This window comes from Choristoneura fumiferana, chromosome 4, assembly GCF_025370935.1.
Source record: "Choristoneura fumiferana chromosome 4, NRCan_CFum_1, whole genome shotgun sequence".
Taxonomy (NCBI): domain Eukaryota; kingdom Metazoa; phylum Arthropoda; class Insecta; order Lepidoptera; family Tortricidae; genus Choristoneura; species Choristoneura fumiferana.
In genome coordinates this window covers 16,480,668-16,493,796 of record NC_133475.1, presented here as the reverse complement: position 1 = coordinate 16,493,796, position 13,129 = coordinate 16,480,668, and the positions used below count along the sequence as shown (strand labels likewise).

Genomic DNA, 13,129 nt, shown 5'->3' with positions numbered 1-13,129 from the left:
TATAATTATATATTAAATTATATACGTAAAGTGGGGTGATAATTTTTTTTTTCGACTAACCCTATAGTGTGGGATATCGTTGGATAGGTCTTTTAAAAGCATTGGGGGGTTGTCAAGACAATTTTTCGATTTAGTGACCTGTTTGCGAATTATTCAAATTTTCATTAAAATCTAAACAGTTGGGTGAAATAATTAGTAGGTACCTAAGTATATCAAATTTACAAGGAAAATTATAACGGCTAAGTTTTCTTGAGAATTATTAGTAGTTTGAGTAAATAGCAGCCTAAGGTATAAAATATACCTAAACTTGGAAAATTCCGTACACAATACGAAATCCTTAGAAAAATATTACTTACTTCATTTTTTCGTAATGTGCGAGCGTGCGTTAACTAGCCGTACATTAACTACACGCGGTTTAGACGTAATGAGGTAACAAACAAACAGTCTTGTCTTACAAACTTTCGTATTTATATATTAGTGGAAAGGCCATGTGATGGTTCCTTATAATATAAGAAATATCTAAAATATATAAAAAAATATTTATATACTTAGAAGACCGACAGATATATAGATTATAATATATATATAGGGTTTCCAATTTGAAATGTTCTTCCGTGAGTGGTTAAAGTTTAATCATCATCACATCGTCATCATCCCAGCCTATATACGTCCCACAGCTGGACACAGGCCTCCACTCAGAAATAAAGGGATGGTTAATGTTTACTGAAAACTATCTCAAATTTTAGCCGTTAGTCAACAATAATATTTCAAGATTCGTTAATAATAAATGAAATATTTGGCGCAGCACCCGTTTTCAAATTCCAGTGAATATTTATGAATGTTAATAGGAATGCAAATTAAACCAGTGCTTTTGCATCAATAGCCTTAACTAAACAAAACAAACAGAGACGGCATCACATGTATCCGTCAAATAAATTTAATCAATTGATGGTAAAACTATTGCTCAGCATTTTCATGCTAAAAACCTACTCAAGACTTATGTATAAAAAAATACGGCTACTGTATCTAATTTTACTTGAAAAAAATGGAAAACATATCGTGGATTTAACATGAAAATGCTTAGCAATAGTTTTACCATCCATTGATTAAATTTATTTGACGGATAAATGTGATGCCGTCTCTGTTTGTTTTGTTGGAATACACGGAGACAGTATCACATTTATCTGTCAAATAAAATTAATAGACGGAGACGGCATCACATTGATCTGTCACATAAAATTAATAGACGGAGACGGCATCACATTTATCGGTCAAATCAAATTAATAGACGGAAACGGCATGACATCTAAGTATCTGTCAAATAAAACTAATCAATGGGTGGTGAAGGTGAAACAGCCCCTTAGTTTATAATTGAAGTGTCAGCGTAGGTGTAGGTAAATGTGTGACGTAGGTGTTATCCCGCAAGGATTAGACTACCTAACTAACTGACTAATGTAATTCACTCCCGTCGTCTGTATTTCCGGAGAAATACAACCTAGGGCTCGCTAAGCTAGAGTGAATAGGCTGTTACTGAACCAGTGAGATACACCTTTGGTGCACCTACTCTGCACTTTACATCAGGTGAGATAGGAGGGGACAGCAGGGCTACTACGAAACTCGAAGTTCGTATCGTACCGTCCCTTTCGCTCTCGTATTAAATAGTATAAGTGTCAGAGGGACGTTACGGCACTACACGAACTTCGAGTTTCGAGTTTCGTAGTAGCCCTGCAGCACACACGGTCAGTTTTATGTAAAGCCGGGTCCAGACGAGTGTAACGTGTAATGTAATCTATCGTGTAATGTAACACGAATTCTACGTGTGGACGTCACTACGAGCATTACATGTAACGCTCGCGCGGCGCTCGGTGTTGATCCATCGGCTGTCGGTTTTTCGCGCGAACACAAAGGCGCTCGCAGTGCTCGTGCTCGTTTGGCTCGTGTGCCGTCCACACTGTTGACGCTAAATTGCGGCTTACGGCTTAAAAAAAACTACCTACCTACACTAACATCCCGCGATAAACGAACCTAACAGTCTCTTAAAAGGCCGGCAACGCATCTGTGATACGAGTTAAGAGTGTCCATGGGCAAACTAAAAAATATATATTAAAAGATACTTAGAGTACGAGTATTTGCGCTAGGTTACCTACCCACACAATGACCTCTTTCTTCGATAATGCACATAATTACGCCCTAAAGTTGCAAATTATCTATTGATCGTTTGAAGACCGGTAGAGTAATCTTAATCTCCAATCTCTAGCAAGCAAGAAATGCTGTCATCAAAAACTATTTTACCACTTCTATTATCTCCCCCTAAAAAAAGGGCTGTATGTAATTTAATACAAACTGTGGACGTCCAAACAGAATATAAATATGCAAGCGGCAAAGATAAGCTTAAACTTTCGCCGCAGAGCCACGGTTGCGGTATCTCACATAATATAATAAACACCTGTATGCTTTGTGAACGAGCCATTGACGTCAGCATTACAATTTTAAAACAAACCGCCATATTTAACACAAAAAACAAGTCAAAAATACACCCATGGCTAAAGCGTACAGAGTCCAGTTTCAAATGTCGTTTGGGTTCGGTGTACGCCGTTACGTGATTGATTGGCCAACGAAGGGTTACGCATGCGCTGTGGTGGACGACGCCAGAGATTCTGTGATGGTCAGAACGCGGTACTCGTTCAAAGAGGGCGGTCACGTCCCATTCTAAACGCGAACTTATAGCAGCGCGGGAACTGTCACCGGTAAGTGAAGCCGGCGCAAATTGAATTAAAATTTATTATCATTGCGATAGCTTTTTGTTTTTTTTAATGTTTTTTTTTATCGCTATGATTGTTGTTTACGGAGCTTTTTAGAAGTTATGAGGGTCGCGTTTATGAATATATTTTATGTTCTTTTCGTACTTCGGAACAAACACGTTGTTTGAGTTCGTAATTATGAATAAGTACAGTCGGAGTAAAAAAAGGTTCGTCACCTTAAGATCTATTTTCCTTTGTTCAGTATGAGCGATAATCTGTTTTACCAATTGAGTATGACATACTGCATCAAATTGTCAACCTGCTAAACATAATCTTGTTTAAAGGTGACCATAGCAACCCTATCACTACACATTGGCACTGACAAACACTGTCAATTAAATAGAACATTATTTGATACAAACTCTTACGACGCTTTTTATTAAAAAGGTTTGGTGTTGATATGAAACTAGATATTTTATATGTTAGAGGTGTATACTATTTTAACCCTTATTTTCATGTCAAGTAAGTATAATTTGATATGCCCTTGTCTAAGAGTGCTTTGGTTTCAAAACGTACTAAGAGTCTATGACTGTATAAAGGAATCAATTTAATAACTGACGAAGGTTTTCCTACTCCCACTGTACTTAGGTAAGTACTTGAGTTACTGTTTTTTTTTTCTAGATGGATTTTAATTTTTAATAAGCCTAATAACCCTTATCCTTTTATTCTTTAGGATAAAGTTTTTAAAATAGTATTTTTCTATGAAAATTAAACGCCTTGCTTTTCGCATAAAAAATGTGGTAAGGGTTATTGATAGGTAAGGTAAAACTTTAGACTTGACATAATCAAAACTTAATACGTCGTAATTTAAATTAAGCATCTAATTATTAAACTGTAACAAAACTAATTCATTTGAGAATATAGCTATTATAAAAATAAATGCTACACTCATTCATTAAAAATTAATGCTACGCCCTAGTTTTTGCTGCGACGCGTTGTTTATCACAGAAAGATAACCACAAGGTCTCTAACAATATTTTAAGCCAACTAAGTATTTAAATCACTTTGATCATTTTTAATCACTTTCGCTGCCGCCGGTCCCGTAATTAGCACGTAGCGCTACGCGCCTACGCGGTGCTACGCCGTAGCGGATGTATACATTTGAAAGAATTCATAGCAACTGCGTTTCCTTTACACTAAAAACCAAATAAGCAACGGTATTCAATTCATACCGATATTGTACACTATGTTTTTCTTGATTTCCGTTAACTTCGAGATATGACTCAGTTTATTGATAAACCTTTAACGTTAACTACCTGGTATTAACTTTTTGACCAATTCGATTTTTTTTTATCTTGAGTCTTGATTATCTTTTATACTGTAGGAGTTAATCCACTAGTGTCTTGGGTGAAATTAACTTCATTTGACCTGTTGAATGTTAGTAGAAACTAAAAATAACACGTTATACCGGGTGTGGCCTGTAATACGACCAAAAAATTAAAACATAGATCGTCCTCGTCAAACTGAACAACATTAGTTCAGCGACTTTTAAAAATAATGGAGTCTTTGAATTTCCTCTTTTTCATACTAATTAAATGTACGCCATTCTAGAACACAACTGACGTCGCATGTCACGCTACAAACATCAAGCATTTTGCTTTAGGTACATTGCTTCTTCGAATAAACTTAAAAATGCAATAAAATTAAAAAAAAAACTAATTAGTTTTAAAAGTCGCTGAACTAATGTTGTTCAGTTTGACGAGTATGATGTTTAAATTATTTGCTCATATTAGGTATTTTTCGGAATTATAAAAAATATTATTATCGTTTTGATTCGCATGTTGCTTTGCTTCCTCAAGTAAAAATATAACTACACCACACGCTTTAGAGGTACTTTTCTCAGGTTGTTAAAAAATAATCAATATAAATAAATAAAAAATACATAATGTAGGTACTTTACGTACTACCTACACTGCCTACATATAAAATAATTATTTTTGTCCTGTAATAAATAATGACAGTAACATGGGACTTGTAGAATGGGAGGAGTAAAATTACGAAAAACGATCAAGCGCGAGTTGGACTCGCACATGAAGGGTTCAGTATAGAACCTCCTCCTTTTTTGAAGTCGGTTAAAAACTATCCTGTGGCTTTCTCAGAGTATCTTATTATTCTCATACCTTTCATCTTAATCTTCTTCTTAGAAATAAGGTTTTAAGATTTTTCTTATAATGTTCTGGTATAAGAGCGACCTTCATACTAAATTACAAGTTTTTAGTGAAACTGAAAGTAGGTACCCTATTAAAGGTTTTGATTCCCCGACAATTTGTGTGGAAACACCTTTTCTAATGACTGTATCTTCTTATTGCGTTGACTCAGAAGTTTGAGAGCGTGAGAGGGAGGGAGGGAGAGAGAGACAGAGGAGAAACTTGAGTAAGTATTTGATATTAATTTCAGATTGATACCGTTACGCGTTAGGTACTGAGGAAAGAGGTCTTGACCGACGGACAATTTTCGCAAATTGATATACGGACCCCTAAAAAGACATTAAAACGAAATGTAACTCCCACGCGCCTCGCATGCCTCCGTATGTATTTTAAGCTCAATGTTCACGAGTTCTTTCACTTCGCTTGATTTGAATACTTTATTGTTTCCGTATTTCATTTAAAAAAGGTTTTGCTATTTCATGTTAAGTAATGTCACTGACTGACAGACTGTACTGTATAGATCAGTGACTACTGAACCTAGATATTCGAAATATTGCAAACACATCTCTTGAGAGTATCATAGAGGTGCATAAAGAAAAGATTTTCCGAAATTCCCATGAATAAAAGCTCTATAGAGCTATTTGAAGTACAAATAGATATGACAATTCTTATACGGTTAATCGTCATCTCGGCCTATGTAGGTACGTCCCACTGCCGGGTACAGGCTTGCTCTTAAAATGAGAGGGCTTGAGTCGTAATTTCTACACAGTCCTAGTGCGGACTGGAAACTTCACATACATATATTTTTTTATTTATTGTAAAATTTTATTAGACACATTTACCGTAAGAAATATTTCGCTAAATTGCAAAACAATTTGTTGGCGAATCACACACTCTTTTTAACAAAAGTGCACAATACTTACAGTACATTATACAGAACTAGGTACTGACTAAGCTAACATTTTTTTTAAATTTATATAGGCAGCAAACAGTCACATAGTTAAACATTGTTAAGATATATACCTGGAGTGCCTTAACAGTAATAAAGCAGACATCGGTAAACAGGAATAGTAGATGCGATAAAATGGCATTGCATTTAAAGTAGAAACAGGTGCTATAATAATGCTTATACGTTGTAAAAACAGTTAACCATTCTTATGGAGTTCAACAAGAAAATTGGAAAATTGTATAGAACTGCGTGCGATTACTTAGCATTTGTATGGAAAGAGTTGATCAACCATGTTTCCAACTTATTTTTGAAACAATTCTTGGTTTTCATTTTCCATTATTCTTCCGAGAAGATGTTGTTGAATATACGCGGTATTAAGTACCATAATAGTTACAGGCTCGAGGCTCCACATATTTTTTACGTATTGAAAATGGTCACAAGTTTCGACGTAATCGGTAATCGTCAATCCTCATTGAATTTCGTCACAGGTGTGGGCAGGTTTTTCGTCATGTTTTCTTCACCGCAAAGCAAATCAATGTAATTTCGCACATAAATTCCTAAAAATTCAGAAGTGTGAGCTCAGACTCGAACATGATCGTCTGCTTGAGCATTTAGGCCACCACACCACGACTACCACGACCAAAATAGGTTATTATTGTACGTAAAATAATCAATATGTAATCATTTTTTAAAGCATAATTTCCGCAATAACCCATTTGTTTGAGAATTAAGTCGAGCACTGGTTTTTTATTATTTTTCATTTTTTTATTTGACTGGATGGCAAACGAGCAAGTGGGTCTCCTGATGGATGGGTTACGAACAGACGAGAATTAAAGACATTATAATTTTAACCATACAATACAATACAATACAAATATTCTTTATTGATCACCAAAAGCAGTACAGAGACATTACAAAAATAGCAAAATTCAGCTAGACAATAGGCGGTATTATCGCTTAAAAGCGATCTCTTCCAGACATCCAATAAAGAGTTTACATACATACATCCATTTTCTGAGAAATTAATAAAACCATATAGGTAGGCCTTGAGGTTTTAGCTCACATATTTATACAGTATGTCTGTAACCATTTAACTATAACCACTTGCATAAAGCCCCATCCTCAGATACACCCTGTTATACCTTTTATTATTAGCTCTGTGAGCGAACTTTTATAGGTATATAACTGCAATGCATACCTATTACGAGTACATACATTTACCAAAATTTAAAGGTCAGACGGCACCTGCTATCCTCGCCGCTACTTTATGGTAAAGTTAGAATTACTAAGCTCTGAATTCCGGGTCAGGGTTAGAGAGACTTTGAAATTTGCTTCATGCCTAAAAGTTTCAGACCTTTCTTAGGGACGTCCAAATAGCTGGTTATGTGCCAAGTAACAATTTCACCCGAAATAATTCATTTAACTTTAGCGTTTAAGACTTTGGGAAAGCCTCTAATAGAAAGAGGTGGTACTTGACGGAAGGCAATTGCTGTGTGATTAAAAGTAAACATGAAAAATAAGAAAACACCGTTCAAATAAAGAAATGTTTAAAAATACCAATCATACGTTGCATTAAATAGAATTGAAAAGTTAAATTTTGGATATCAATAGATCGAGAATAACATAGAAACCATATTCTGCCAGCTGCATGGTTTAGGTTACTTATACATTTGGAGTTAAGTATTAACTTGTAACAAGGGTGTCCCTATAATGTAATAATATATAAAAAATATTTCCCCATTTAATATTAACACTACTTCATGAATATTGTTCGTAATAATAATAATAATGATTTATTTCATAATCATATTTAAAGGTTTTAATAACATTTATAATAAATTATACGTTTATTGTTCAACCTTTTTAATGACCCAAAGATGAGGCTTTTTGCGGTATTAAAAAATATTATATTTGTTTCTTAATAATCGGAAAAATTGTGGTTGTTTTGTAAACAGGAAGGTATATGTGGTTTTATTCTTATCCTTCGCTTACTCGGGATTCAAATTCAACGCTCGCAACAAAAAACAACTTTGCTCTGTTGTTGCACAAATAACTATTTAACATGCAGCATGTGTTCATGTGTGAGGTGTTTAAAGATGAGTTTAGGTAAGTATGCGTGCGTGCGTGCGTGCGTGCGTGCGTGCGTGTGTTTGTGTGTGTGTGTGTGTGTGTGTGTGTGTGTGCTTGCTTATTTATAAGTAGTTTAAAATAATTCTTTAACGAAAACAAATTTCAACAACATTACTATCTTTTTTTTTTATTCGACTGGATGGAAAACGAGCAGGTGGGTCTCCTGATGGTAAGAGATCATCACCGCCCGTAAACATTTGCAACACCAGGGGTATTGCAGATGCGTTGCCAACCTAGAGGCCTAAGATGGGATACCTCAAGTGCCAGTAATTTCACCGGCTGTCTTACTCTCCACGCCGAAACACAGCAGTGCAAGCACCGCTGCTTCACCGCACTTGCTGCTGCACTGCTGCTGCTATCTTATAAAAACACATTTTAAACCCAATCACTATTCGTTTTCAATTTTTCTCTACTTTATTTATTGAGAACTCAATTTAAATATAGTTGATGGACTTGTTAAGTTGAAAATCCAATTTATTTTTAGTTACTTGGGGCTAGCTAAATACGATTTTCTAACACTAACTTGATCATTGTTCAATTTGAAGTAACTTTTTTCTTATCAACCGCCCATTATTGTGATCTACAAAAAAAACCGGCCAAGTGCGAGTCGGACTCAGGCACTAAGAGTTCCGCACAAAATTGTACATATAAATGAATCCAGTGTAAGCTAGCATAGCTCTTCTAAGCAAAATGTACGCAGTGTTGAGTCATTTTAGATGGTTGCTGACATAGACGCATAAAAAAATGAAATTTTTAAGTTTTCTTATTGGTTTTAGTATTAAGAATTACCTTTATACCAAATTTCAAGTGTCTACTCTAGGAATACCGGAATCCGGAGTACCCTATAGGTTTTTCGGTTATGGAAATTTTTGTATCTTTTATTGTGTTGACTGAAAAGTTTGATTTTTCACTGCTTCAAGGCATAGCTGTCCTGAGTATTTGATATTAGTTCCAACATGATACCTCCACGTGTTCTTGAGAAAAAAATTCTTGACAGAATCACAACGTAGTGATCCTATAAGGGTTCTGTTTTAGTAAACAAACTATCTACATCTAAAGAAAGCAATGTTGCGTTAGGCGGTATGCTGATATCTTTAATTTTGCCATTCTTTAATTTTGCGTTAGGCGGTATGCTGATATCTTTAATTTTCCCGACTAAAACTATTCTTCAAACTGTATGATGGGTTGAAAGAAGATTTTACACGAATAACACTATTTAATTTCCTTGCCAATTTATATGCTGGAGCACTCACGTATGAGACATCTGGACGAACTGGCATATTATCCTTATGAATTTTAAGAAATCCATACAGAATTGGTGCCTGCGTATTTATAGGTAAGGTATAACAAAACTCTTCTGTTTTTCGGTTTCAAAGGTGAACAGAGATTCTTTAACAAGCTTCTTTAATTCATTGTGAAACGCTATTGTAGGGTCCTTTTGTAAAACTGTGAATCCGTCCTCCTGAATAATATCTAAAACTTTTTGATTATATTGGCTTTTCCAAAAAACAATACAATTACCATTATCAGCCTTTGAAACAACCAAATCATTGTAATGTACTTTACTTTGAACGGATCGCAAAGAATGTAATTCCGTTACATTGGCAACACTCTGTAATATTTCTGGTTCTGTTTTTCCGTTTTGAGGTACGGAACTACAAAACCCATCTATATTTATTTCTATATTAAGAAAAATCGCACATGAGATTAAGGAGGGGGCAGAGGATATATTCAGTTCTCACAACACATGACCAGGGAGCTCTGGTCTAGGACTTTAATTCAAGAGTTACCATGGAACCATTTCACAGCTAATTATAGTGACTCATGCATTAAAGTCCTTGACCGTATGATCGAAAAATAGTCAAAACCATCTTAAGTAATTAATTAATAGCCTCTTACGTACTTAGACAGCCTATCATAGCAGGTATATATAAAAGGAATAAGCGGATTATTTATCGCTAATGATCTGGACGCTGCAAATTTTCACTACCTATGTCGGATTGTATCCACCGGTAAGCTGCTTTGGACGCTAATTGGACCGAGTGGATACTGTAGATAGACAATATCACTGCAAATACTGTCACGTGCAGCTCGGATCTACCGATGCTGACTTAGATTATGCAACGGCACCCAAACACTGTCGGAAAATCACGCTACCGAAATACTGGGAACCAGTGCATTATTTTTGCTAACAGGGCTTTGAAAGTCAGAATCTCAATTCGAAAAGAAAAATACTGATGGTGAGCACTAGTCGGTGATGGAACGAGCTATGCTCAGTTTTTCTGAAGGATAGAATCCGCAACAAGAATATCCGACACAGAACTAAGTCATCGACATAGCTCAGATAATTAGCAAGTTGAAATGACAGTGGGCTGGCCATATCTGCCGAAGAAACGATAATCAATGGAGTAAACCAGAGGCCGTTTTGCCTAATGTGTCTTACGCTTGCGATCGCAATCAAGTGACAGATTTCGCATATAAAACTGTCATTTGATTGCGATCGCGAGCGTCAGAAATGTTACGCAATAAGGCCTCTCTGTTCTTAAATGGAGACGCGGTCCGTTACGCGGTACGTTTGCCGGCCTGGTGGGGTGACGATCTGTGAAAGCTGCTGGTAGAAGCTGGATGCGCCGATCCGAGATTAGGGCGCAATGGTGATCATACAGTTCAGTGTTGATAAAAACCGGCCAAGAGCGTGTCGGACACGCCTGAAATAGGGTCCCGTAGGCATTACGAAAAAATTAAGTATTATTTTCAAAGGATTTCGTATTTTATACGGAACCTTCCATAGTTTAGGTATCTTTTATATCTTAGGCTGCTATTTACTCTTAATCTACTAATAATTGTCAAGCAAACTTAACCATTATAGTTTTCCTTGAAAGTTTGATAAACTTACTACCATCCTGATTTTTTTCAAATTTTTCCATCACAGAGGGGGATCGAAAATTTGCACTTTAAAGTTGAATATTTCGCAAACAAATCACTGAATCTAAAAGTTGCCTTAGCTAACCCTTAAGGGTTTTAAAATACCAATCCAACGATACCCCACACTATAGGGTTGAATGAGAAAAAAAATCACCCCCACTTTCGTCAATGGGAGGTACCCTAAAAAATTTTTTTTTTTTTAATTTTTTATTGTACCATTTTGTCGGCATAGTTTACATATATATCCGTGCAAAATTACAGCTTTCTAGCATTGATAGTCCCTGAGCAAAGCCGCGGACGGACGGACAGACAGACATGGCGAAACTATAAGGGTTCCGTTTTTGCCATTTTGGCTCCGGAACCCTAAAAAGAGCTAAGCATGTTTTGTTTATTATGTAGCTCACCTCGTTTGGCTTTGTTTTAGGTACATACGTGATTCTCTTTGGATATTTTATAATCTGTAAGATTGGCCTCAAAAGGGTTAATCCCAATTCTCATCCTACATGCGTCAGTGCAGAGCTCAGGTCCTCGTAACAGGAGGCGGTGGGCCCCCATTAAAGCAAGCTTGAGTAAATTAGCTCCTTTAATTTCATGACGTGACGACATTGAGTTTCTTCTGTATAACTTACGAAGTCTGGTCTGGATCTTAAAATATTTGTCTTATCGTGCAAGAATTTTTGCAATATTTTCCCGCTGAAAGCTTTTTTGTGAAAATGCGGCAGTGTAACGAAACAGGTACCTAAATGTAATTATTATTTCACGTGCCTTGCGGAGGTTTTACTCCCTAACTTTGTTATTGCATGAGAGAACTCATTTTCAAATAAGAAGACAATTAACAATTTACATATTACGGATCGCTAATAATACTGTACCTACCGTATGTATATGTACCATATGTTCTGTGTATAAATATTCATTCATTCATTCATTCAGTTTTGGGAATATCGTGCCTTTTTTATTTATGACAGCGTTTTTTAATAGGTACACGTAGTATTAAGTTACTACTCAGTAGTAACTTAAATAGTTCCATTAACTATGTTAAGATTCCTCGGGTTGTGTGAGTTTTTTTCATAATATAATGATTTAGGATAATGATCTTTTTAAAACGTAGTATCCTATTTAATTTAGTACCTACAATCGGAAGTATTTTAAGTAGTTAATAACGATATCAGTGGGTTTTTACCCTCGTGAGTCGTCGTGTATTTATAAAGGACCAATTTAACACTAAGAAAACGGCAGAATGTCTTTTATAAGTATAAAGATAGATAGATAAAAAATTATATTCACTAACATGCCATGACAATTGTACGAAAACCAACAACAAACACAAATTGACAAATTATTAATTGTCGATAGGTACATATATTTTTTTAAGAATATTTAAATATACCTAATACTCAAATTGCAAAGATGTGACCCACGTCTAGGTCTTAAATAGTAATAGTAGTATAGTAATTATTGAAATAAATTAGGTCTCAAGAGGATAGGTACAGCAGATATACTCGTAGATGCCATATCGTCCAGAGTCGTATTTTTAACCCCCGACGTAAAAAGAGGGGTGTTATAAATTTGACCGCCATGTATGTCTGTGTGTCCGTATGTCTGTGTGTATGTGTCTGTCTGTCTGTGGCACCGTAGCTCTTAAACGGGTGGACCGATTTGAATGCGGTTATTTTCATTGAAAGCAGGTTTTTGCAGTCGTTTTTGAGTTATTGAACTTTGAAGTGACAAAGTCGGGGGTTTTCCAATTTTTTTTTGGTTAGGTTATTTTTATTTTAATAGATGTAGGTTTGTAGGTACTACTTTACTTGCTTTGTGCATGTAGGTATGATTTCTTTGTGCCTGCCAGTCTATCTCAAATCCCGTCTGCCAACCTTATTCCACGTTTTGGTTACATAAACAGAAAATCCCGAAGTTTTCGTAATATAATCTAATCAATTTAAAAACGATCTGCCTTTTATGTCTTTCCTCTTAAAGTAATTATGAGAATAAAAGAAGGCAATCACTGGCAATCAACGAGTAATAGAGTAAGGGTTCAATAAAGCCCGGCCGCTAAGTGCAATATCAGGCGGATAACTCTGTTCTAGATAGATAAATCCTCGTGGTAATCAATTGGGAAATGAAAGAGATGAGCCAGCGGTAAAAGTCATGTTTATTAGTTAGGAATATCGATGTTT

The 13,129-nt window shown here is 35.7% G+C and overlaps 1 protein-coding gene across 1 annotated transcript in view; it reads left to right on the top strand.

Annotated features, from left to right (window-relative positions):
• Positions 1-2,664: 2,664 nt before the first annotated feature.
• LOC141427557 (uncharacterized) overlaps positions 2,665-13,129 on the top strand; it is a 115,992-nt gene continuing 105,527 nt past the window's right edge. Inside the window, exon 1 of the mRNA XM_074087113.1 lies at positions 2,665-2,747. The gene's annotated coding sequence lies outside the window, so the exon portion shown is untranslated. The remainder of the gene's footprint in view (positions 2,748-13,129) is intronic.